This window comes from Zea mays, unplaced genomic scaffold (genome assembly GCF_902167145.1).
Source record: "Zea mays cultivar B73 unplaced genomic scaffold, Zm-B73-REFERENCE-NAM-5.0 scaffold_315, whole genome shotgun sequence".
Lineage (NCBI taxonomy): Eukaryota > Viridiplantae > Streptophyta > Magnoliopsida > Poales > Poaceae > Zea > Zea mays.
The window spans coordinates 14,201-39,609 of NW_023366943.1; the positions used below are offsets into that span (position 1 = coordinate 14,201).

Genomic DNA, 25,409 nt, shown 5'->3' on the forward strand with positions numbered 1-25,409 from the left:
TGGTCAAAAATCCGTAGGTCTTAGCCTCTAGTATTATTGAAAATGGTCGCTCATGGCTATTTTCATAAAAAATGGGGGTTGTGTGGCCATTGATCATCGACCAAGCCATGAACGACCATTTTCAAAAATACCAAAGGCTAACACGTACGGATTTTTGACCAAGAAATGGTCTCCACCAGAAATCCAAGAATGTGATCTATGGCAAGGAAACATATGTGGGGTGAGGTTTATGAACCTCTAGTCGATGAAAATGGCCACACAACCCCCATTTTTTATGAAAATAGCCATGAGCGACCTTGAAAATAGCCATGAGCGACCATTTTCAATAATACTAGAGGCTAACACCAACGGATTTTAGACCAAGAAATGGTCCCCACCAGAAATCCAAGAATGTGATCTATGGCAAGGAAACATATGTGGGGTGAGGTGTATGAGCGTCTGGTCGATGATCAATGGCCACACAACCCCCATTTTTGTCGAAAATAGCCATGAACGACCATTTTCAATAATACCGAAGGCTAACACCTACAGATTTTTGACCAAGAAATGGTCTCCACCAGAAATCCAAGAATGTGATCTATGGCAAGGAAACATATGTGGGGTGAGGTGTATGAGCCTCTGGTCGATGATCAATGGCCACACAACCCCCATTTTTGTCGAAAATAGCCATGAACTACCATTTTCAATAATATCGAAGGCTAACACCTACGGATTTTTGACCAAGAAATGGTCTCCACCAGAAATCCAAGAATGTGATCTACGACAAGGAAACATATGTGGGGTGAGGTGTATGAGCCTCTGGTCGACGATCAATGGCCACAGAACCCCCATTTTGCCGAAAATAGCCATGAGCGACCATTTTCAATAATATTAGAGGCTAAGACCTACGGATTTTTGACCAAGAAATGGTCTCCACCAGAAATCCAAGAATGTGATCTATGGCGAGGAAACATATGTGGGGTGAGGTGTATGAGCCTCTGGTCGATGATCAATGGCCACACAACCCCCATTTTTGTCGAAAATAGCCATGAACGACCACTTTCAATAATACCGAAGGCTAACACCTACGGATTTTGGACCAAGAAATGGTCTCCACCAGAAATCCAAGAATGTGATCTATGGCAAGGAAACATATGTGGGGTGAGGTGTACGAGCCTCTGGTCGATGATCAATGGCCACAGAACCCCCATTTTGCCGAAAATAGCCATGAACGACCATTTTCAATAATACCGAAGGCTAACACCTACGGATTTTTGACCAAGAAATGGTCTCCACCAGAAATCCAAGAATGTGATCTATGGCAAGGAAACATATGTGGGGTGAGGTGTACGAGCCTCTGGTCGATGATCAATGGCCAAAGAACCCCCATTTTGCTGAAAATAGCCATGAACGACCATTTTCAATAATATCGAAGGCTAACACCTACGGTTTTTTGACCAAGAAATGGTCTCCACCAGAAATCCAAGAATGTGATCTACGACAAGGAAACATATGTGGGGTGAGGTGTATGAGCCTCTGGTCGACGATCAATGGCCACACAACCCCCATTTTGCCGAAAATAGCCATGAATGACCATTTTCAATAATACCGAAGGCTAACATGTACGCGTTTTTAACCAAGAAATGGTTTCCACCAGAAATCCAAGAATGTAATCTATGGCAAGGAAACATATGTGGGGTGAGGTTTATGAGCCTCTAGTCGATGATAAATGGCCACACAACCCCCATTTTTTATGAAAATAGCCATGAGCGACCTTGAAAATAGCCATGAGCGACCATTTTCAATAATACTAGAGGCTAACACCTACGGATTTTAGACCAAGAAATGGTCTCCACCAGAAATCCAAGAATGTGATCTATGGCAAGGAAACAAATGTGGGGTGAGGTGTATGAGCGTCTGGTCGATGATCAATGGCCACACAACCCCCATTTTTGTCGAAAATAGCCATGAACGACCATTTTCAATAATACCGAAGGCTAACACCTACGGATTTTTGACCAAGAAATGGTCTCCACCAGAAATCCAAGAATGTGATCTATGGCAAGGAAACATATGTGGGGTGAGGTGTATGAGCCTCTAGTCGATGATCAATGGCCACACAACCCCCATTTTTGTCGAAAATAGCCATGAATGACCATTTTCAAAAATACCAAAGGCTAACACGTATGGATTTTTGACCAAGAAATGGTCTCCACCAGGAATCCAAGAATGTGATCTATGGCAAGGAAACATATGTGGGGTGAGGTGTATGATCCTCTGGTCGATGATCAATGGCCACACGACCCCCATTTTGCCGAAAATAGCCATGAACGACCATTTTCAATAATACCGAAGGCTAACACGTACGAGTTTTTAACCAAGAAATGGTCTCCACCAGAAATCCAAGAATGTGATCTATGGCAAGGAAACATATGTGGGGTGAGGTTTATGAGCCTCTAGGTGATGATAAATGGCCACACAACCCCCATTTTTTATGAAAATAGCCATGAGCGACCATTTTCAATAATACTAGAGGCTAAGACCTACGGATTTTAGACCAAGAAATGGTCTCCACCAGAAATCCAAGAATGTGATCTATGGCAAGGAAACATATGTGGGGTGAGGTGTATGAGCATCTCGTCGATGATCAATGGCCACACACCCCCATTTTTGTCGAAAATAGCCATGAACGACCATTTTCAATAATACCGAAGGCTAACACCTACGGATTTTTGACCAAGAAATGGTCTCCACCAGAAATCCAAGAATGTGATCTATGGCAAGGAAACATATGTGGGGTGAGGTGTATGAGCCTCTAGTCGATGATCAATGGCCACACAACCCCCATTTTTGTCGAAAATAGCCATGAACGACCATTTTCAATAATACCGAAGGCTAACACCTACGGATTTTTGACCAAGAAATGGTCTCCACCAGAAATCCAAGAATGTGATCTATGGCAAGGAAACATATGTGGGGTGAGGTGTATGAGCCTCTGGTCGATGATCAATGGCCACACAACCCCCATTTTGCCGAAAATAGCCATGAATGACCATTTTCAATAATACCGAAGGCTAACACGTACGAGTTTTTAACCAAGAAATGGTTTCCACCAGAAATCCAAGAATGTAATCTATGGCAAGGAAACATATGTGGGGTGAGGTTTATGAGCCTCTAGTCGATGATAAATGGCCACATAACCCCCATTTTTTATGAAAATAGCCATGAGCGACCTTGAAAATAGCCATGAGCGACCATTTTCAATAATACTAGAGGCTAACACCTACGGATTTTAGACCAAGAAATGGTCTCCACCAGAAATCCAAGAATGTGATCTATGGCAAGGAAACATATGTGGGGTGAGGTGTATGAGCGTCTGGTCGATGATCAATGGCCACACAACCCCCATTTTTGTCGAAAATAGCCATGAACGACCATTTTCAATAATACCGAAGGCTAACACCTACGGATTTTTGACCAAGAAATGTCTGCACCAGAAATCCAAGAATGTGATCTATGGCAAGGAAACATATGTGGGGTGAGGTGTATGAGCCTCTAGTCGATGATCAATGGCCACACAACCCCCATTTTTGTCGAAAATAGCCATGAATGACCATTTTCAAAAATACCAAAGGCTAACACGTACGGATTTTTAACCAAGAAATGGTCTCCACCAGAAATCCAAGAATGTGATCTATGGCAAGGAAACATATGTGGGGTGAGGTGTACGAGCCTCTGGTTGATGATCAATGGCCACACAACCCCCATTTTGCCGAAAATAGCCATGAATGACCATTTTCAATAATACCGAAGGCTAACACGTACGAGTTTTTAACCAAGAAATGGTTTCCACCAGAAATCCAAGAATGTAATCTATGGCAAGGAAACATATGTGGGGTGAGGTTTATGAGCCTCTAGTCGATGATAAATGGCCACACAACCCCCATTTTTTATGAAAATAGCCATGAGCGACCTTGAAAATAGCCATGAGCGACCATTTTCAATAATACTAGAGGCTAACACCTACGGATTTTAGAACAAGAAATGGTCTCCACCAGAACTCCAAGAATGTGATCTATGGCAAGGAAACATATGTGGGGTGAGGTGTATGAGCGTCTGGTCGATGATCAATGGCCACACAACCCCCATTTTTGTCGAAAATAGCCATGAACGACCATTTTCAATAATACCGAAGTCTAACACCTACGGATTTTTGACCAAGAAATGGTCTCCACCAGAAATCCAAGAATGTGATCTATGGCAAGGAAACATATGTGGGGTGAGGTGTATGAGCCTCTGGTCGACGATCAATGGACACACAACCCTAATTTTTGTCGAAAATAGCCATGAACGACCATTTTCAATGACACTGAAGGCTAACACCTACGGATTTTTGACCAAGAAATGGTCTCCACCATAAATCCAAGAATGTGATCTATGGCAAGGAAACATATGTGTAGTGAGGTGTATGAGCCTCTGGTCGAAGATCAATGGCCACACAACCCCCATTTTTGTCGAAAATAGCCATGAATGACCATTTTCAAAAATACCAAAGGCTAACACGTACGGATTTTTGACCAAGAAATGGTCTCCACCAGAAATCCAAGAATGTGATCTATGGCAAGGAAACATATGTGGGGTGAGGTGTACGAGCCTCTGGTCGATAATGAATGGTCACACAACCCCCATTTTGCCGAAAATAGCCATGAACGACCATTTTCAATAATACCGAAGGCTAACACGTACGAGTTTTTAACCAAGAAATGGTCTCCACCAGAAATGCAAGAATGTGATCTATGGCAAAGAAACATATGTGGGGCGAGGTTTATGAGCCTCTAGTCGATGATAAATGGCCACACAACCCCCATTTTTTATGAAAATAGCCATGAGCGACCTTGAAAATAGCCATGAGCGACCATTTTCAATAATACTAGAGGCTAACACCTATGGATTTTAGACCAAGAAATGGTCTCCACCAGAAATCCAAGAATGTGATCTATGACAAGGAAACATATGTGGGGTGAGGTGTATGAGCGTCTGGTCGATGATCAATGGCCACACAACCCCCATTTTTGTCGAAAATAGCCATGAACGACCATTTTCAATAATACCGAAGGCTAACACCTACGGATTTTTGACCAAGAAATGGTCTCCACCAGAAATCCAAGAATGTGATCTATGGCAAGGAAACATATGTGGGGTGAGGTGTATGAGCCTCTGGTCGATGATCAATGGCCACACAACCCCCATTTTTGTCGAAAATAGCCATGAACGACCATTTTCAATAATACCGAAGGCTAACACCTACGGATTTTTGACCAAGAAATGGTCTCCACCAGAAATCCAAGAATGTGATCTATGGCAAGGAAACATATGTGGGGTGAGGTGTATGATCGTCTTGTCGATGATCAATGGCCACACAACCCCCATTTTTGTCGAAAATAGCCATGAATGACCATTTACAATAATACCAAAGGCTAACACCTACGGATTTTGACCAAGAAATGGTCTCCACCAGAAATCCAAGAATGTGATCTATGGAAAGGAAACGTATGTGGGGTGAGGTGTACGAGCCTTTGGTCGATGATCAATGGCCACAGAACCCCCATTTTGCCAAAAATAGCCATGAACGACCATTTTCAATAATACCGAAGGCTAACACGTACGAGTTTTTGACCAAGAAATGGTCTCCACCAAAAATCCAAGAATGTAATCTATGGCAAGGAAACATATGTGGGGTGAGGTGTACGAGCCTCTGGTTGATGATCAATGGCCACACAACCCCCATTTTGCCGAAAATAGCCATGAATGACCATTTTCAATAATACCGAAGGCTAACACGTACGAGTTTTTAACCAAGAAATGGTTTCCACCAGAAATCCAAGAATGTAATCTATGGCAAGGAAACATATGTGGGGTGAGGTTTATGAGCCTCTAGTCGATGATAAATGGCCACACAACCCCCATTTTTTTATGAAAATAGCCATGAGCGACCTTGAAAATAGCCATGAGCGACCATTTTCAATAATACTAGAGGATAACACCTACGGATTTTAGACCAAGAAATGGTCTCCACCAGAAATCCAAGAATGTGATCTATGGCAAGGAAACATATGTGGGGTGAGGTGTATGAGCGTCTGGTCGATCATCAATGGCCACACAACCCCCATTTTTGTCGAAAATAGCCATGAACGACCATTTTCAATAATACCGAAGGCTAACACCTACGGATTTTTGACCAAGAAATGGTCTCCACCAGAAATCCAAGAATGTGATCTATGGCAAGGAAACATATGTGGGGTGAGGTGTATGAGCCTCTGGTCGACGATCAATGGCCACACAACCCTATTTTTTGTCGAAAATAGCCATGAACGACCATTTTCAATGACACTGAAGGCTAACACCTACGGATTTTTAACCAAGAAATGGTCTCCACCATAAATCCAAGAATGTGATCTATGGCAAGGAAACATATGTGTAGTGAGGTGTATGAGCCTCTGGTCGAAGATCAATGGCCACACAACCCCCATTTTTGTCGAAAATAGCCATGAATGACCATTTTCAAAAATACCAAAGGCTAACACGTACGGATTTTTGACCAAGAAATGGTCTCCACCAGAAATCCAAGAATGTGATCTATGGCAAGGAAACATATGTGGGGTGAGGTGTACGAGCCTCTGGTCGATAATGAATGGCCACACAACCCCCATTTTGCCGAAAATAGCCATGAACGACCATTTTCAATAATACCGAAGGCTAACACGTACGAGTTTTTAACCAAGAAATGGTCTCCACCAGAAATCCAAGAATGTGATCTATGGCAAGGAAACATATGTGGGGCGAGGTTTATGAGCCTCTAGTCGATGATAAATGGCCACACAACCCCCATTTTTTATGAAAATAGCCATGAGCGACCTTGAAAATAGCCATGAGCGACCATTTTCAATAATACTAGAGGCTAACACCTATGGATTTTAGACCAAGAAATGGTCTCCACCAGAAATCCAAGAATGTGATCTCTGGCAAGGAAACATATGTGGGGTGAGGTGTATGAGCGTCTGGTCGATGATCAATGGCCACACAACCCCCATTTTTGTCGAAAATAGCCATGAACGACCATTTTCAATAATACCGAAGGCTAACACCTACAGATTTTTGACCAAGAAATGGTCTCCACCAGAAATCCAAGAATGTGATCTATGGCAAGGAAACATATGTGGGGTGAGGTGTATGAGCATCTGGTCGATGATTAATGGCCACACAACCCCCATTTTTGTCGAAAATAGCCATGAACGACCATTTTCAATAATACCGAAGGCTAACACCTACGGATTTTTGACCAAGAAATGGTCTCCACCAGAAATCCAAGAATGTGATCTATGGCAAGGAAACATATGTGGGGTGAGGTGTATGAGCGTCTGGTCGATGATCAATGGCCACACAACCCCCATTTTTGTCGAAAATAGCCATGAATGACCATTTACAATAATACCGAAGGCTAACACCTACGGATTTTTGACCAAGAAATGGTCTCCACCAGAAATCCAAAAATGTGATCTATGGAAAGGAAACATATGTGGGGTGAGGTGTACGAGCCTCTGGTCGATGATCAATGGCCACAGAACCCCCATTTTGCCGAAAATAGCCATGAACGACCATTTTCAATAATACCGAAGGCTAACACGTACGAGTTTTTGACCAAGAAATGGTCTCCACCAAAAATCCAAGAATGTGATCTATGGCAAGGAAACATATGTGGGGTGAGGTGTATGAGCGTCTGGTCGATGATCAATGGCCACACAACCCCCATTTTGTCGAAAATAGCCATGAATGACCATTTACAATAATACCGAAGGATAACACCTACGGATTTTTGACCAAGAAATGGTCTCCACCAGAAATCCAAGAATGTGATCTATGGCAAGGAAACATATGTGGGGTGAGGTGTATGAGCCTCTGGTCGACGATCAATGGCCACACAACCCTAATTTTTGTCGAAAATAGCCATGAACGACCATTTTCAATGACACTTAAGGCTAACACCTACGGATTTTTGACCAAGAAATGGTCTCCACCATAAATCCAAGAATGTGATCTATGGCAAGGAAACATATGTGGGGTGAGGTGTATGAGCCTCTGGTCGATGATCAATGGCCACACAACACCCATTTTTGTCGAAAATAGCCATGAATGACCATTTACAATAATACCGAAGGCTAACACCTACGGATTTTTGACCAAGAAATGGTCTCCACCAGAAATCCAAGAATGTGATCTATGGCAAGGAAACATATGTGGGGTGAGGTGTATGAGCCTCTGGTCGATGATCAATGGCCACACAACCCCCATTTTTGTCGAAAATAGCCATGAACGACCATTTTCAATAATATCGAAGGCTAACACCTACGGATTTTTGACCAAGAAATGGTCTCCACCAGAAATCCAAGAATGTGATCTACGACAAGGAAACATATGTGGGGTGAGGTGTATGAGCCTCTGGTCGACGATCAATGGTCACACAACCCCCATTTTGCCGAAAATAGCCATGAATGACCATTTTCAATAATACCGAAGGCTAACACGTACGAGTTTTTATCCAAGAAATGGTTTCCACCAGAAATCCAAGAATGTAATCTATGGCAAGGAAACATATGTGGGGTGAGGTTTATGATCCTCTAGTCGATGATAAATGGCCACACAACCCCCATTTTTTATGAAAATAGCCATGAGCGACCTTGAAAATAGCCATGAGCGACCATTTTCAATAATACTAGAGGCTAACACCTACGGATTTTAGACCAAGAAATGGTCTCCACCAGAAATCCAAGAATGTGATCTATGGCAAGGAAACATATGTGGGGTGAGGTGTATGAGCGTCTGGTCGATGATCAATGGCCACACAACCCCCATTTTTGTCGAAAATAGCCATGAACGGCCATTTTCAATAATACCGAAGGCTAACACCTACGGATTTTTGACCAAGAAATGGTCTCCACCAGAAATCCAAGAATGTGATCTATGGCAAGGAAACATAAGTGGGGTGAGGTGTATGAGCCTCTGGTCGACGATCAATGGCCACACAACCCTAATTTTTGTCGAAAATAGCCATGAACGACCATTTTCAATGACACTAAAGGCTAACACCTACGGATTTTTGACCAAGAAATGGTCTCCACCATAAATCCAAGAATGTGATCTATGGCAAGGAAACATATGTGTAGTGAGGTGTATGAGCCTCTGGTCGAAGATCAATGGCCACACAACCCCCATTTTTGTCGAAAATAGCCATGAATGACCATTTTCAAAAATACCAAAGGCTAACACGTACGGATTTTTGACCAAGAAATGGTCTCCACCAGAAATCCAAGAATGTGATCTATGGCAAGGAAACATATGTGGGGTGAGGTGTACGAGCCTCTGGTCAATGATCAATGGCCACACAACCCCCAGTTTGCCGAAAATAGCCATGAACGACCATTTTCAATAATACCGAAGGCTAACACGTACGAGTTTTTAACCAAGAAATGGTCTCCACCAGAAATCCAAGAATGTGATCTATGGCAAGGAAACATATGTGGGGTGAGGTTTATGAGCCTCTAGTCGATGATAAATGGCCACACAACCCCCATTTTTTATGAAAATAGCCATGAGCGACCTTGAAAATAGCCATGAGCGACCATTTTCAATAATACTAGAGGCTAACACCTACGGATTTTAGACCAAGAAATGGTCTCCACCAGAAATCCAAGAATGTGATCTATGGCAAGGAAACATATGTGGGGTGAGGTGTATGAGCGTCTGGTCGATGATCAATGGCCACACAACCCCCATTTTTGTCGAAAATAACCATGAACGACCATTTTCAATAATACCGAAGGCTAACACCTATCGATTTTTGACCAAGAAATGGTCTCCACCAGAAATCCAAGAATGAGATCTATGGCAAGGAAACATATGTGGGGTGAGGTGTATGAGCCTCTGGTCGACGATAAATGGCCACACAACCCTAATTTTTTGTCGAAAATAGCCATGAACGACCATTTTCAATGACACTGAAGGCTAACACCTACGGATTTTTGACCAAGAAATGGTCTCCACCATAAATCCAAGAATGTGATCTATGGCAAGGAAACATATGTGTAGTGAGGTGTATGAGCCTCTGGTCGAAGATCAATGGCCACACAACCCCCATTTTTGTCGAAAATAGCCATGAATGACCATTTTCAAAAATACCAAAGGCTAACAAATTGGGATTTTTTCCCAAGAAATGGTCTCCACCAGAAATCCAAGAATGTGATCTATGGCAAGGAAACATATGTGGGGTGAGGTGTACGAGCCTCTGGTCGATGATCAATGGCCACAGAACCCCCATTTTGCCGAAAATAGCCATGAATGACCATTTTCAATAATACCGAAGGCTAACACGTACGAGTTTTTAACCAAGAAATGGTCTCCACCAAAAATCCAAGAATGTGATCTATGGCAAGGAAACATATGAGGGGTGAGATTTACGAGCCTCTAGTCGATGATAAATGGCCACACAACCCCCATTTTTTATGAAATAGCCATGAGCGACCATTTTCAATAATATTAGAGGCTAAGACCTACGGATTTTTGACCAAGAAATGGTCTCCACCAGAAATCTAAGAATGTGATCTATGGCAAGGAAACATATGTGGGGTGAGGTGTATGAGCCTCTGGTCGATGATCAATGGCCACACAACCCACATTGTTGTCAAAAATAGCCATGAATGACCATTTACAATAATACCGAAGGCTAACACCTACGGATTTTTGACCAAGAAATGGTCACCACCAGAAATCCAAGAATGTGATCTATGGCAAGGAAACATATGTGGGGTGAGGTGTATGAGCCTCTGGTCGATGATCAATGGCCACACAACCCCCATTTTTGTCGAAAATGGCCATGAACGACCATTTTCAATAATATCGAAGGCTAACACCTACGGATTTTTGACCAAGAAATGGTCTCCACCAGAAATCCAAGAATGTGATCTACGACAAGGAAACATATGTGGGGTGAGGTGTATGAGCCTCTGGTCGACGATCAATGGCCACACAACCCCCATTTTGCCGAAAATAGCCATGAATGACCATTTTCAATAATACCGAAGGCTAACACGTACGAGTTTTTAACCAAGAAATGGTTTCCACCAGAAATCCAAGAATGTAATCTATGGCAAGGAAACATATGTGGGGTGAGGTGTACGAGCCTCTGGTCGATGATCAATGGCCACACAACCCCCATTTTGCCGAAAATAGCCATGAACGACCATTTTCAATAATACCGAAGGCTAACACGTACGAGTTTTTGACCAAGAAATGGTCTCCACCAAAAATCCAAGATTGTGATCTATGGCAAGGAAACATATGTGGGGTGAGATTTATGAGCCTCTAGTCGATGATAAATGGCCACACAACCCCCATTTTTTTATGAAAATAGCCATGAGCGACCATTTTCAATAATATTAGAGGCTAAGACCTACAGATTTTTGACCAAGAAATGGTCTCCACCAGAAATCCAAGAATGTGATCTATGGCAAGGAAACATATGTGGGGTGAGGTGTATGAGCCTATGGTCGATGATCAATGGCCACACAACCCCCATTTTTGTCGAAAATAGCCATGAATGACCATTTACAATAATACCGAAGGCTAACACCTACTGATTTTTGACCAAGAAATGGTCTCCACCAGAAATCCAAGAATGTGATCTATGGCAAGGAAACATATGTGGGGTGAGGTGTATGAGCCTCTGGTCGATGATCAATGGCCACACAACCCCCATTTTTGTCGAAAATAGCCATGAACGACCATTTTCAATAATATCGAAGGCTAACACCTACGGATTTTTGACCAAGAAATGGTCTCCACCAGAAATCCAAGAATGTGATCTACGACAAGGAAACATATGTGGGGTGAGGTGTATGAGCCTCTGGTCGACGATCAATGGCCACACAACCCCCATTTTGCCGAAAATAGCCATGAATGACCATTTTCAATAATACCGAAGGCTAACACGTACGAGTTTTTAACCAAGAAATGGTCTCCACCAAAAATCCAAGAATGTGATCTATGGAAAGGAAACATATGAGGGGTGAGATTTATGAGCCTCTAGTCGATGATAAATGGCCACACAACCCCCATTTTTTATGAAAATAGCCATGAGCGACCATTTTCAATAATATTAGAGGCTAAGACCTACGGATTTTTGACCAAGAAATGGTCTCCACCAGAAATCTAAGAATGTGATCTATGGCAAGGAAACATATGTGGGGTGAGGTGTATGAGCCTCTGGTCGATGATCAATGGCCACACAACCCACATTGTTGTCAAAAATAGCCATGAATGACCATTTACAATAATACCGAAGGCTAACACCTACGGATTTTTGACCAAGAAATGGTCTCCACCAGAAATCCAAGAATGTGATCTATGGCAAGGAAACATATGTGGGGTGAGGTGTATGAGCCTCTGGTCGATGATCAATGGCCACACAACCCCCATTTTTGTCGAAAATGGCCATGAACGACCATTTTCAATAATATCGAAGGCTAACACCTACGGATTTTTGACCAAGAAATGGTCTCCACCAGAAATCCAAGAATGTGATCTACGACAAGGAAACATATGTGGGGTGAGGTGTATGAGCCTCTGGTCGACGATCAATGGCCACACAACCCCCATTTTGCCGAAAATAGCCATGAATGACCATTTTCAATAATACCGAAGGCTAACACGTACGAGTTTTTAACCGAGAAATGGTTTCCACCAGAAATCCAAGAATGTAATCTATGGCAAGGAAACATATGTGGGGTGAGGTGTACGAGCCTCTGGTCGATGATCAATGGCCACACAACCCCCATTTTGCCGAAAATAGCCATGAACGACCATTTTCAATAATACCGAAGGCTAACACGTACGAGTTTTTGACCAAGAAATGGTCTCCACCAAAAATCCAAGAATGTGATCTATGGCAAGGAAACATATGTGGGGTGAGATTTATTAGCCTCTAGTCGATGATAAATGGCCACACAACCCCCATTTTTTTATGAAAATAGCCATGAGCGACCATTTTCAATAATATTAGAGGCTAAGACCTACGGATTTTTGACCAAGAAATGGTCTCCACCAGAAATCCAAGAATGTGATCTATGGCAAGGAAACATATGTGGGGTGAGGTGTATGAGCCTATGGTCGATGATCAATGGCCACACACTACTACAGATCATGTTATATGAGACGGTTAATTTTCACTTATTAAGACGTTTTCTCAAGTGTCCAAATTTGATGGAGTCGCAAAAGATGTCCCACATTTAAGACGGTTGCAAACCGTCTTAGAATGATATTATATAAGACGTTTTTTAGTTTATAATTGTCTAAAAAAAGGTATTTGTTTAAGTCATTTTGTCCAATAACCTGTCTTGAATCATGTTTTATTTAAGACACTTTTTCTAAACAACCGTCGAGTATACGAACATTTTAAGTCACAAGTTATTTAGTAATCTGTCTAAAATATTCTATAATAATCAACACTTGCGATATAAAAACCGTCTTATTTAGATGACATATATTGGACATTTTGGAAGTCGTTTTGGACATTTTTGGAACCGTCTTAATAAGATTTAAACAAATTGACTTAAATTACTATATATTCTTCAATTTATATTTATTTTTGAGATTCCACATTATAATAATTTGAAAGAGAAATACACAGACATATATATTTAATAATAATATAATAAAAAATAATATAAATGAGTACCAATCAATATTTCATACATAAGTGTACTCTTAATCCAAACCAAAACACTGAGATAATCTTGTAATTAGCCAAACAATCTTTGCAAGTGTGGAATACAGTGTACACTAGATTGATTTGCATCTTGTCAAAACCAGTTTGTTCAAGGAATACATCGGTTGCTGCTGCTGCACTCCTCCTGCCGATGTTCCATGACTCCATTCTTGCTGGCCTCTTTCTCCCAAGCATTTCACCAAACAGTTCAAGTGTAAATGTTAGATGTGTGATGACTCCAACTATAGAAATCAAGCAGCGTTACTACTAAGAACGCCATTGTATCTTCTCGGAAGGTCATTGATATGCCACAGTAGTTGCATACACAATTCGCTGTAAGTCAAAACCAGCAAACAAAAGTAATAAACATGTAAAGAAAAGGTGAAGTTGTGTGAGGGAAAGCACTTGCTTGTAACAAACTTACAATAATGGGAAAACCCTGACACCAGTCAGCATCTATATAGACTTTTAAAGCATTGATTATTAAAAAATACAAGTAATACATTTATGTAGTACTTACATTAATGCCTTTTATCACTCTATATCTGTTTTTCCTGCAAGAAGAGGGTTTGGTAATATGACGATGCATAGAAAAAGAAAACATCATTAAGGAAGCATATGCTAGCTATTAATTCTCCAACTTACAGAACAAGATATAAAATTACCTCACAGTAATTCCAGATTGGTTCTAGTGGCATCTATATGCTAACTGCCAAGCTCTCATTTGAGTTACAATGATCTCAGTTTCCACAACCTGTAGATATTAAAAGACCATCAACCTGTCGGTAAAAAATTCTATGTTGAGATTAAATTTTCTTCCAAAACAAATTACGACATCAAATGTTATACACTATGTTAACAACAAAAAATTTGTTCTACACTAATGAAACTCTTGATAGGCTGCCAATTATCAAAGCATTATTTCTTACACATATCGTAAGGCCAAATGATTCATCTCATTATATATAGTATTGTATATGAAATTACTCCTCCTTATAATATTATTATGTAAAGAATGCTGATTAGGTTAGTCTCAAGAATATGAATCTATACAAATATAATAATGAGAAACTAATGTAGAGGAAAAACAAATGCCAAACACCAGATCAGAGTTGAATCAATGTAATCATGTTTTTATGTAGAGATCATCAATCTTCTAGATTGGTCCGCCGACATCGCCTCTCGAAGTAGGCCATCCTTTGCACCACTTGGGGTCAACCTAGACCCTGGCCTTCGCATCTCGATCACTAGCGTACCTATAAGATATGCATCATGCATATGAATGAGAACAAACATAAATAACACCAAATAAATAAACTAACTGAAGAGGACAAAACACTTCAGGAAAAGCATCACTATTCCTATGAGCAAACACTAGCTAACTTTGACCCCATAACAATCACACACTTGGAGTTAATCATACTCAACTTTTATGAAACACAAGTATTTATAACCTAAACTTAATTACAAAATTACAAGATACTTACGTAACACTTAAAACCACAAGACTACCAATCAACCAAACAAGAACTAACCAAATAAAGGTATCCTTACAAAAGAAACTCCAAGTAATCATTTTAATCATTGCTGATTTTGGACAGCAGAACAGTAGCTAGTTGTTTTATTCATAACTTACACAATCTTCATCCAAAAATAGTAAACTAAGACTTTTTGGAAAGCTTATAAAGTCCTCTACAACTTTTGTATTATCATCACAGTGAGACTTGACACTTAGAATGGTCAAACAATGCTAAACGTAAATTCTGTCCAGATTTGGACAGAATTCGACTACTTACTTCAAAAAATCATAACTGGAGTTTCAGACATCCAAATCAGGTGATCCTAGACTTTTTAGAAAGATAATAAAATTATCTACAATTCATTTATGAACATCCCAGGTTAATTTAATATATATCAAGGTCAGAAAACATGAGAAAGGCTCTGCCGTCCAAATTGGGACAGATTCAGAGATCCTAACTCAAACAGTTGTAACTTAATTTATAGATCACCAAAAAGGGTGATCCAAAATTTGTTGGAAAGATTAAGGAAAGTACTACAATTCTCCTATAATTACTAATGACTGATTCTCAATTTAACATAGCCAAACAATCCAATTTTCGAAACCTGTACAGAATTTGGAGAGATTCTGAAACTGGACTTAAGAAAATCATATCTTTTAAACTACTAGACCTATGGTCATGAAATTTTAGCACCAGAAAGATAAAGTAGTTATCTATAACTTTTCTATATAACACGTTTACATAAAACATGGTTTACTTCACTCAATTACCTACGTAACTAAAACGATACCTGCAGTCCAAACAACAAGTGTTAACATGTTCTTTGTATAAGTAATTTATCCATAAACAAAACTCTACCCTTCATGGTTTATTAACACAATCATATCAATGCATATGCGTTCACCAAGCATATTTCATACAACATATCATCACACTTGCCTAGCAATTAACTAAGGAACTTGTGTAAAAACGAAAGAGTAGTCATATTTATATGAGCAAACACTAGCTAACTTTGACCCCATAACAATCACACACTTGGAGTTAATCATACTCAACTTTTATGAAACACAGGTATTTATAACCTAAACTTTATTACAAAATTACAAGGAACTTACGTAACAATTAAAACCACAAGACTACCAATCAACCAATCAAGAACTAACCAAATATAGGTATCCTTACAAAAGAAACTCCAAGTAATCATTTTAATCATTGCTGATTTTGGACAGCAGAACAGTAGCTAGTTGTTTTATTCATAACTTACACAATCTTCATCCAAAAATAGTAAACTAAGACTTTTTGGAAAGCTTATAAAGTCCTCTACAACTTTTGTATTATCATCACAGTGAGACTTGACACTTAGAATGGTCAAACAATGCTAAACGTAAATTTTGTCCAGATTTGGACAGAATTCGACTACTTACTTCAAAAACTCATAACTGGAGTTTCAGACATCCAAATTAGGTGATCCTAGACTTTTTAGAAAGATAATAGAATTATCTACAATTCATTTATGAACATCCTAGGTTAATTTAATATATATCAAAGTTAGAAAACATGAGAAAGGCTCTGCTGTCCAAATTGGGACAGATTCAGAGATCCTAACTCAAACAGTTGTAACTTAATTTATAGATCACCAAAAAGGGTGATCCAAAATTTGTTGGAAAGGTTAAGGAAAGTACTACAATTCTCCTATAATTACTAATGACTGATTCTCAATTTAACTTAGCCAAACAATCCAATTTTCGAAACCTGTACAGAATTTGGACAGATTCTGAAACTGGACTTAAGAAAATCATATCTTTTAAACTACTAGACCTATGGTCATGGAATTTTAGCACCAGCAAGATAAAGTAGTTATCTATAACTTTTCTATATAACACGTTTACATAAAACATGGTTTACTTCACTCAATTACCTACGTAACTAAAACGATACCTGTAGTCCAAACAGCAAGTGTTAACATGTTCTTTGTATAAGTAATTTATCCATAAACAAAACTCTACCCTTCATGGTTTATTAACACAATCATATCAATGCATATGTGTTCACCAAGCATATTTCATACAACATATCATCACACTTGCCTAGCAATTAACTAAGGAACTTGTGTAATAAACGAAAGAGTAGTCATACTCGGCTAGACTAAAATAAAGTCATAAGCAATCTAGAACTAAACCAAACATTAGAAGATAATGAGGACTAAGACAGAACTTCAGCTTCATAAAATCAATACATTTAATGTAATCAATAGTAATAGAGCTTATCGGTGAGTTGCTTAAGACATTAAACCCAACCTACACATCACTGATAGACCACTTATAACATATAGAACCAATTTAGTCACTTTCGACCCATACTTCCCTAAAGGTTGTGGAGGATCAGTACACAAGAAACCCGTATAGATCAGGAGATTACTTCATGGCACACCAAAACTAAATTTGACTTGAGATGATGAAATCAACGACGCTGTCTGGTTTACGTGTATCACCGAACACATGAGGAGCGTCACGCTAGGACTATGCCCCCCAAGTTATTAAACACCTGGAATATATCTCCCATACTACACACATATGAAATTAGCACAAAACTACGGCTACAGATCTAGAAATCGTCACACAACACACTGATGCTATGAACAAGAAAACCATCGTGACTAATACATATTCAATTCACCAACAAACCAACTAACAACAAAAGTAAATCGGCTCACCATGACTAAAATTGACTGTGGATACGACGACGACAGACTACATGTTTAGGCATTTCGGCGAACACATGACACGTGAGGTATGACACCAATGGTTAGCTGCGAGAAATGATAGTAGCTTATCGATTCAGACCCTTCAACAAATACAAAGGATGCAAGCAAGCGGGGACAGCAGGGGGCTCACCGGGGTGAACAACGTCGTGACCGAGGCTGCGCAAGCGCGACGTGCTGCTCGACAACCACCAAGGTGCTGCTGCAGGGAGGGAAAGAACATTTGCCTGCATCGTGGGGAACAGATCACCAACATCCAGGGGGAACGCCATGGGGAGGGAGCAAGGGAGCCGAGAGGGAGGAAACACCATGGGGGTTGGACGAGCTGATACGCGCAGAGGTGGAAAAAGAGGGGGCGCGAGTAGGAAGATGGGCTTGGCCACCAAGAAGGGCTGCAGGTCGTCGTGTCCATGGCTGAGGGGAGGGGCGAGCTCAGCGACGGCGTGGAGAAAGGGCTAGAGCAGAGGATGGGCGAGCTCGACTGGGGCGCTCGGGGAAGCGGTGCCAAGGCCGACGCTAGGAAGGGCGATGCAGCGGCGCTGGCCACCGGCGAGGACGCGGCCGGGTGGAGGTCCGAGCAGGGGATGGATGCCGTGGCAAGAGCTAGAGGCGAGGGCTTGGGGATCCGAGTGGAGAGGATGGTGTGCTCTGCTGCTGGGCGGAGAGGGCGACTGGAAGATGAGCCCAGGTGAGCGGCATCGCAGGGATAAGGAGACGGCTGGCTTGAAGATGGATACGTGAATGATTTGGCTGGGAGCAAGTAAGTAAGAAGGGGATAAGGGGAAAAGAAGCTGGGGCGTTGTGAGGATAATGGAGAATTTAGAATTTTCTTTCTCCAATCTTTAACAAATAGAATACCCAAATAAGTAAAAAAATCTGGAATTTAAATCCGAGCGAGATGTAAACAGACCCATCAAAATAATATAGATTTTAATATTTTTAGACTACGCTAACAATGGTAGGTATTTTCGGGATCAGACAAATTTCCATAGTTGTAGAAAATGGAACAGATTAATTACGAATACTCTGTTCGGTTATAGTTATCTTGGCCTGATTTAATTTTGCATCACTTCTATCGTCGAGTTCCAATTCATTTGTTCGGGATAAAAATCGTAAGAGTGGGTCGAGCTTCCGAATTCATATTCTCTTAATCCGTAAAATTTTAAACAGACACCAGACTCACATTCCGCGAAATAAATACGCGAGATCGATGTGGCATCAAAATTGTGATCCTTTTGGAAGCGATGTCACGCAACGTTCACGTGGGCGAGAGGCTGTGCGCAGTCTAGACACCGGTTAGCACCTGCCACGCGCCACAGAGAGACGTGCAACGCAAGCGTGAAAGAATTTGAAACGAAGTTTAAGAATCTGGATTCAATTTCAAGGATTAGAGTTTGGGCAAGACGTCGATGGCTCAACCCAAACGATATTGGATTTGAAGTTCCGAAAATTACTAAAGTCTGAATTTTTGCAGAATAAATTAGGAACATTTAGACAGATGGAGACAGGCACGATATCAAAATCATGATAGACGAGGATGATTAAAATTTAGTGACATTTACATTCACAGCTATCACGTGTTAACGTCCGCACTCGTGGTCGAGCAGACGATAAACACCTGGAGTGTTACAAGTATACTCACTCACATCTACGACATTTTTTGTAGTTTAGACGACTCTAATAGTATCCTTATTTGAGATGGTTTCATACATAGAAGTGTCTAGAATACTCACTACCATCTAAGACAATTGTTAAAGTAGTGATGACTCAAATACTATCCTTATTTGAGACGGTTTACAATAAAAATATATCTTAAATCAATATAAGACATTTGTTATGACATAACTGTCTCAAAAAACTTTTCTATTTGAGACGGATTTTCAAAAAACTGTCTTATCTTGCTCAACACTGTATGATATAAGACACTTCTATAAAATATACTTATATCCGTCTTAAATTGTGTGTCTCAAATAGTCATATATGTAGTAGTGACACAACCCCCATTTTTGTCGAAAATAGCCATGAATGACCATTTACAATAATACCGAAGGCTAACACCTACGGATTTTTGACCAAGAAATGGTCTCCACCAGAAATCCAAGAATGTGATCTATGGCAAGGAAACATATGTGGGGTGAGGTGTATGAGCCTCTGGTCGATGATCAATGGCCACACAACCCCCATTTTTGTCGAAAATAGCCATGAACGACCATTTTCAATAATATCGAAGGCTAACACCTACGGATTTTTGACCAAGAAATGGTCTCCACCAGAAATCCAAGAATGTGATCTACGACAAGGAAACATTTGTGGGGTGAGGTGTATGAGCCTCTGGTCGACGATCAATGGCCACACAACCCCCATTTTGCCAAAAATAGCCATGAATGACCATTTTCAATAATACCGAAGGCTAACACGTACGAGTTTTTAACCAAGAAATGGCTTCCACCAGAAATCCAAGAATGTAATCTATGGCAAGGAAACATATGTGGGGTGAGGTTTATAAGCCTCTAGTCGATGATAAATGGCCACACAACCCCCATTTTTTATGAAAATAGCCATGAGCGACCTTGAAAATAGCCATGAGCGACCATTTTCAATAATACTTGTTGGAGACTTGTTCTCAAATGCTATGAATCAAGAACAAGGCAACATAAAATGTTAAATGTACCGTCCTTCGTCCATGAAGCATTATTCCTTTGAGGATAATGGATCTTGGACGAAGGTTGATGAGAGCATTATTACGAAGTTGAACCTTCGTAATAAACTTTCAATAAACATTGTAAGATAATGTGAAATGGAAGGTATAAGATGAATGGGTAAATCACAGATGCATTATATTATATTTACTTAATATATTGAATCATTAAATACAATGATACCTATGCCTTGGCAAAGGTTGAATTCCGAGAGATGTGATTGCAAAATCCAGAATGCGTGAACAGTAACGGAATACTGTTCACTATTTATAGGCACAGGACGCAGCCTGTGAGGAATTACAAGTATGCCCCTTATAAAAACTTACAACATTGACTCAGACCTTTATGGACTAAGAGGTCATTCTATCTTTAAGTCGGTTTGTAATGCCGAAGCTTTACGAAGAGGAACCTTCGGCTATCTTATACAAACAGCTTCATCCGAGGACCACTTCTTTCTATAAGACCTTCGGCGACGAAGCATAGACCCAACAGTAGCCCCTTTCGCGGTGCTAGATCGTTTTTCGTAACGAGCTTGATCCGTGAAAAAAGTTTCATAGGCTTCGGAGCGCCGAAGGTCTCAAAAACACCTTACCTGAGCTCGTTGTCGAGAAATGATTCAATCTCCCTGCGCGTAGCGGCCCCACCTTGCAGAGTTACTGTTCGGTCACTGCGGTCCACCGTACAGCGAGTGCGAGCGGGTGTCCGCCTGGTGTAAAACTTCTGGCGCTTCGCCTTCTTACCAGCAGCACTATATAAACAGGCGAGTAGGTGTGAAGTTACCACAGCATTTACTGCTATTTGCACTGTTTTGCTGCCAAAATTTTTAACCGTCGCCGAAGCTTGTTTGTCGGAATCGAACGAAGCTCCATCTTGAAGCCTGCTTCGGAGGAAAAAAGTATTAAAGTTTCACAAGTTCATAGTTAAATGGCCAGAGTCCGTTCTACCGCTAGGGTTGAGCGTGAGGGGGACGAAACTGAAGCTTCGAAGACTGTCCCTATCTCCGAAGCCATGCAACGATCCGGGCTAGTGACTTCAGAAAAGATTCCTATTGATGATGCGGAACAAGCAATCGCTGAAGCAGAAGGAGAAGATGCTGAGGAAACTGACCCCGAAGATGATTATCACCTTGCTACGCCAAGCAAACCCAGCCATTTGGACTTCGGGAAATCTACTGTTTCGAAGGCTGATCTGTCCAAGATGGTAAAGTCAGGCTATTTTACTGAAAATCAAAAGAAGCTATTACGCTTCGGGGGAGAAGAGACTACCCCAAAGCCGGAGAAAGATGAAATTGTTATTTTTAAGAGCTTCCTAAAGGCTGGATTAAGATTCCCCCTACATGGGATTATTGCAGAGGTTTTGAAGAAGTTCGGAATCTATTTTCACCAACTGACCCCTAACGCTATTGTTAGGCTAAGTGTTTATATCTGGGCACTCCGAAGCCAAGCGGTGGAACCGTTTGCGGACAGCTTCTGCCGAGTTCACGAACTGCACTATCAGACAAAGGCTAGAAAGGATGGATTACATGACAATTTTGGTTGCTATAATTTTGCTTATCGGAAATCTACGAAGTATCCTGTGATCAGCTACCGAAGCAAATGGGCAGCAGGGTGGAAATCGGAATGGTTCTATGTCAAGGTTGATGACGATAAGGAAAAGCTTGTGCAAAGTCCACTTGAACTAACCTTCGGAGAAACCCGCCCCCAGTGCCACATGTTACCAGAGGGTTCGACTCAAAAAGCAATGTATGAATTCAAAATAATTGCAGAAAATATCAGTACAAGGGACCTGGTCCAGGAGTTTTTGGCTTTCAAGATTTTTCCTAGTGTAAAAGAGTGGGAAATGCCGAAGCTGAAGGGGGAGAAGAAAAAAGGTGAACTTGTACGTTTACCTTACTACTTCAAATTTAAGAAATACTTTAAAACTCCTTGCCAAGAGTGGCTGGATACGATTGAAGTGATGTGCAATGAGATACTTGGCAATTATTCCAAAAAAGAAGATCAATTGATGACCGCAGCCTTCGGCACCCGTCCAAAACGAAGGCTAAATCGAGTGTTGGACGCCTTGGGTTTCGAATACCCAGACTACGAAAATCTGAACAAAGGTGCCGGAGGCCAAAAAAGGAAAAGGGTAACTGAAGCCTTAGATGAAGGTGAAAAAGAGCCAATAAAGAAGAAAATTCCGAAGAAAAGGAAAGCTTCTTCTCCGAAGCAACAAATATCCGAAGCAGAAGAAACCCCCGCATCACCTTCTGCTGCTGTTGTTGAGGAAATTCTGAAGGTAATGACTGAATCCTTACCTGCGAAGCTAAGTCCACTGGGTCCTCAACTGACAAAGTTTTTTCAGAAGGACAAGGAGCCCGAGAAATCGAGGAAAACAATCAAGGCAAAGAAACAAAGAATCATTACCGTGACAGAGGTAATTGACAAAACGCCGCCAAGAGCTTCGGCCCAAAAAACACGAGCGGCTTCAGAGGGGGCAGATATTGAAATTGCACCTTCGGAGGCCGCAGCTGCCGAAGCTGCCTCAGCTGAAGATTTGAATTTGGAGAGCACAATTGGACATATTGACCAAATACTGCTAGACATGGCTGCAGAAGAAGCTACCACTGCTGCCGAAGAGGCTGTGACCGCAGCGTCAAAGAAAGGAAAAGAAATTGCTGATGAAGCTTCAGAAAACGAAGCCTTCGCATTCCAAAACTTAGTTGGAGAACATCTATCAAAAGCTGAAATAGAAGAGCTTAAAGAGTATGCCAAATCATGTGGATACAAACCTGGGGCACTCCTCTTCGGAGGCGTTGATGATGAGAAATTAGAGTGTATTCGAGATCAAACAGGGGCCAAAGTTATCAGTACTCTGTCCAAGAGTATTGGATTCCCGAAGCTAGAAACAGACATCAGCCGCTACCGACGACAACATGTCGTTGGTAGTTTATTTTACTCTAACTTCAAGGTGAATAACTTGTCTCTTAACTTTTATTGCTTCTAATAAAAACATGTCTGACGAAGGTTGTGTTCGTGTAGAGTATGCTGTTGAGCAAAGCCTTGCAAATGCAACAAGATCTTGAAGATAAAAAGCATGAAGTTATAATTGGAAATTTGGAAAACAAAATAAAGGAGCAATTAGATGCTTTCGAGAAAAAGAACTTTGAGCTCCAAGCAACCGAAGGTTTATTGGCGGAAGCTGAAGCAAAAATATCAGAACTGAACACGAAGCTTCTTCGCCAGTCTGAGCAGTTCGAACGAGAAAAACAAGATCTTAGTGCAAAACTTGAAGCCGAAGCTCAGCAAAATTCAGATTTGAGAAGACTACTGACAAGTCTTCAAGAAAAATGCTTGGAATTTAGCAACAAGTGCATTCAACGATTAAGAAAGATTTTTTACTCAGTTGGAGCCAGCAGTGAAAAATTCACCCCCTCAGCTGAAGATCTTCCGAAAACCTTCGAACATATTGAGGGGGAGATTGACGAGCTCGACGAAGTCATAGCTGGGCATGGTGACTTCTGTGCCTGGGTGGCTTCTCGAGGGACTGCTGCAGCCTTCCTGAAGGCTGGCTGTGATCATGGGAAGATTGTCAATAGGCCAAATTTCACTTTATCACCATCAATCCTGGATGACATCCCTGATCTCGCCCGAAGTATCTCGAATCGATTTATAAAAATGATATGGACAAAAGGTGGTCGAGAGAAGGCTGGAGACGAAGATCGTAGCCACCTTGATCCAGTAAGAAACCATACCTTGTGCTTACCTTTTCCTGTAAACTTGATTTTGACTTCCAACGACCTTATTCATGCAGGATGACGAAGCCGAAGCTGATGATCAAAAATAACGCCGAAGCCGAAGCTCCTTGGAGATTTAGATAGTAGACTGTAGACAGTACTTAAAAAACTTTTGAGATAACTTTTGTAAATGTAGCCAAAACTTGTCTTTGATGAAATCTGTTCATACCTTGTTATATATCCTTATCCTTCCATTGATGTATGAGAAATGCTTTGATGTGGACGAAATTTTCTTTTGAGCCGAAAGGCGAAAAAACACCTTCCCTTCTTTTCGTACGCAGCGAAGCATAGAAAACAACATTTTCCTTTCTTCTTTGTGTATGAAGCTCTTTTTTCCCTTTCTTTTTTCTCTTTTTGCCGAAGCAACCATTTATGTGATGAAGATGATTATCCTACATATGCCTAGATGAATGTTTATGAATGCAAATGCTATGATGTAATGTGATGTGCAAATGAATGGCCAAACACGTATCCGAAGCCATATTCATAGCCATTATTTTCTTAAAAACAATCACACCTCAGCTCTGCATTCCCTTAGGAACGACTTTGGAGCTTCTTCGCCTTTACTTTTGGCGGAATCAGCGTTGACTTTTCGCTGTAAGCTCTGCATTCCCTTAGGAACGTCTTTGGAGCTTCTTCGCCTTTACTTTTGGCGGAATCAGCGTTGACTTTTCGCTGTAAGCTCTGCATTCCCTTAGGAACGTCTTTGGAGCTTCTTCGCCTTTACTTTTGGCGGAATCAGCGTTGACTTTTCGCTGTAAGCTCTGCATTCCCTTAGGAACGTCTTTGGAGCTTTTTCGCCTTTACTTTTTGGCACTCGATGGTGCGCTCTCAGCTTTTACATTTACATTCTTTGGGG

At 41.0% G+C, this 25,409-nt stretch overlaps 1 long non-coding RNA gene across 3 annotated transcripts; it reads right to left on the bottom strand.

Moving 5' to 3' along the window:
• Positions 1-13,726: 13,726 nt before the first annotated feature.
• Positions 13,727-18,836, bottom strand: LOC118474727 (uncharacterized). 3 transcript variants are annotated; one of them, XR_004854389.1, is made up of 5 exons: positions 18,210-18,829; positions 18,029-18,124; positions 14,461-15,051; positions 14,316-14,349; positions 13,727-14,128 (listed from the first exon to the last, which is right to left on the bottom strand). It is a non-coding gene; the product is annotated as an uncharacterized lncRNA (long non-coding RNA). The 3 variants fall into 3 exon arrangements; XR_004854388.1 differs by having other exon boundaries at positions 13,727-14,349; positions 18,210-18,831; XR_004854387.1 differs by having other exon boundaries at positions 13,727-18,124; positions 18,210-18,836.
• Between the last annotated feature and the right edge of the window lie 6,573 nt (positions 18,837-25,409).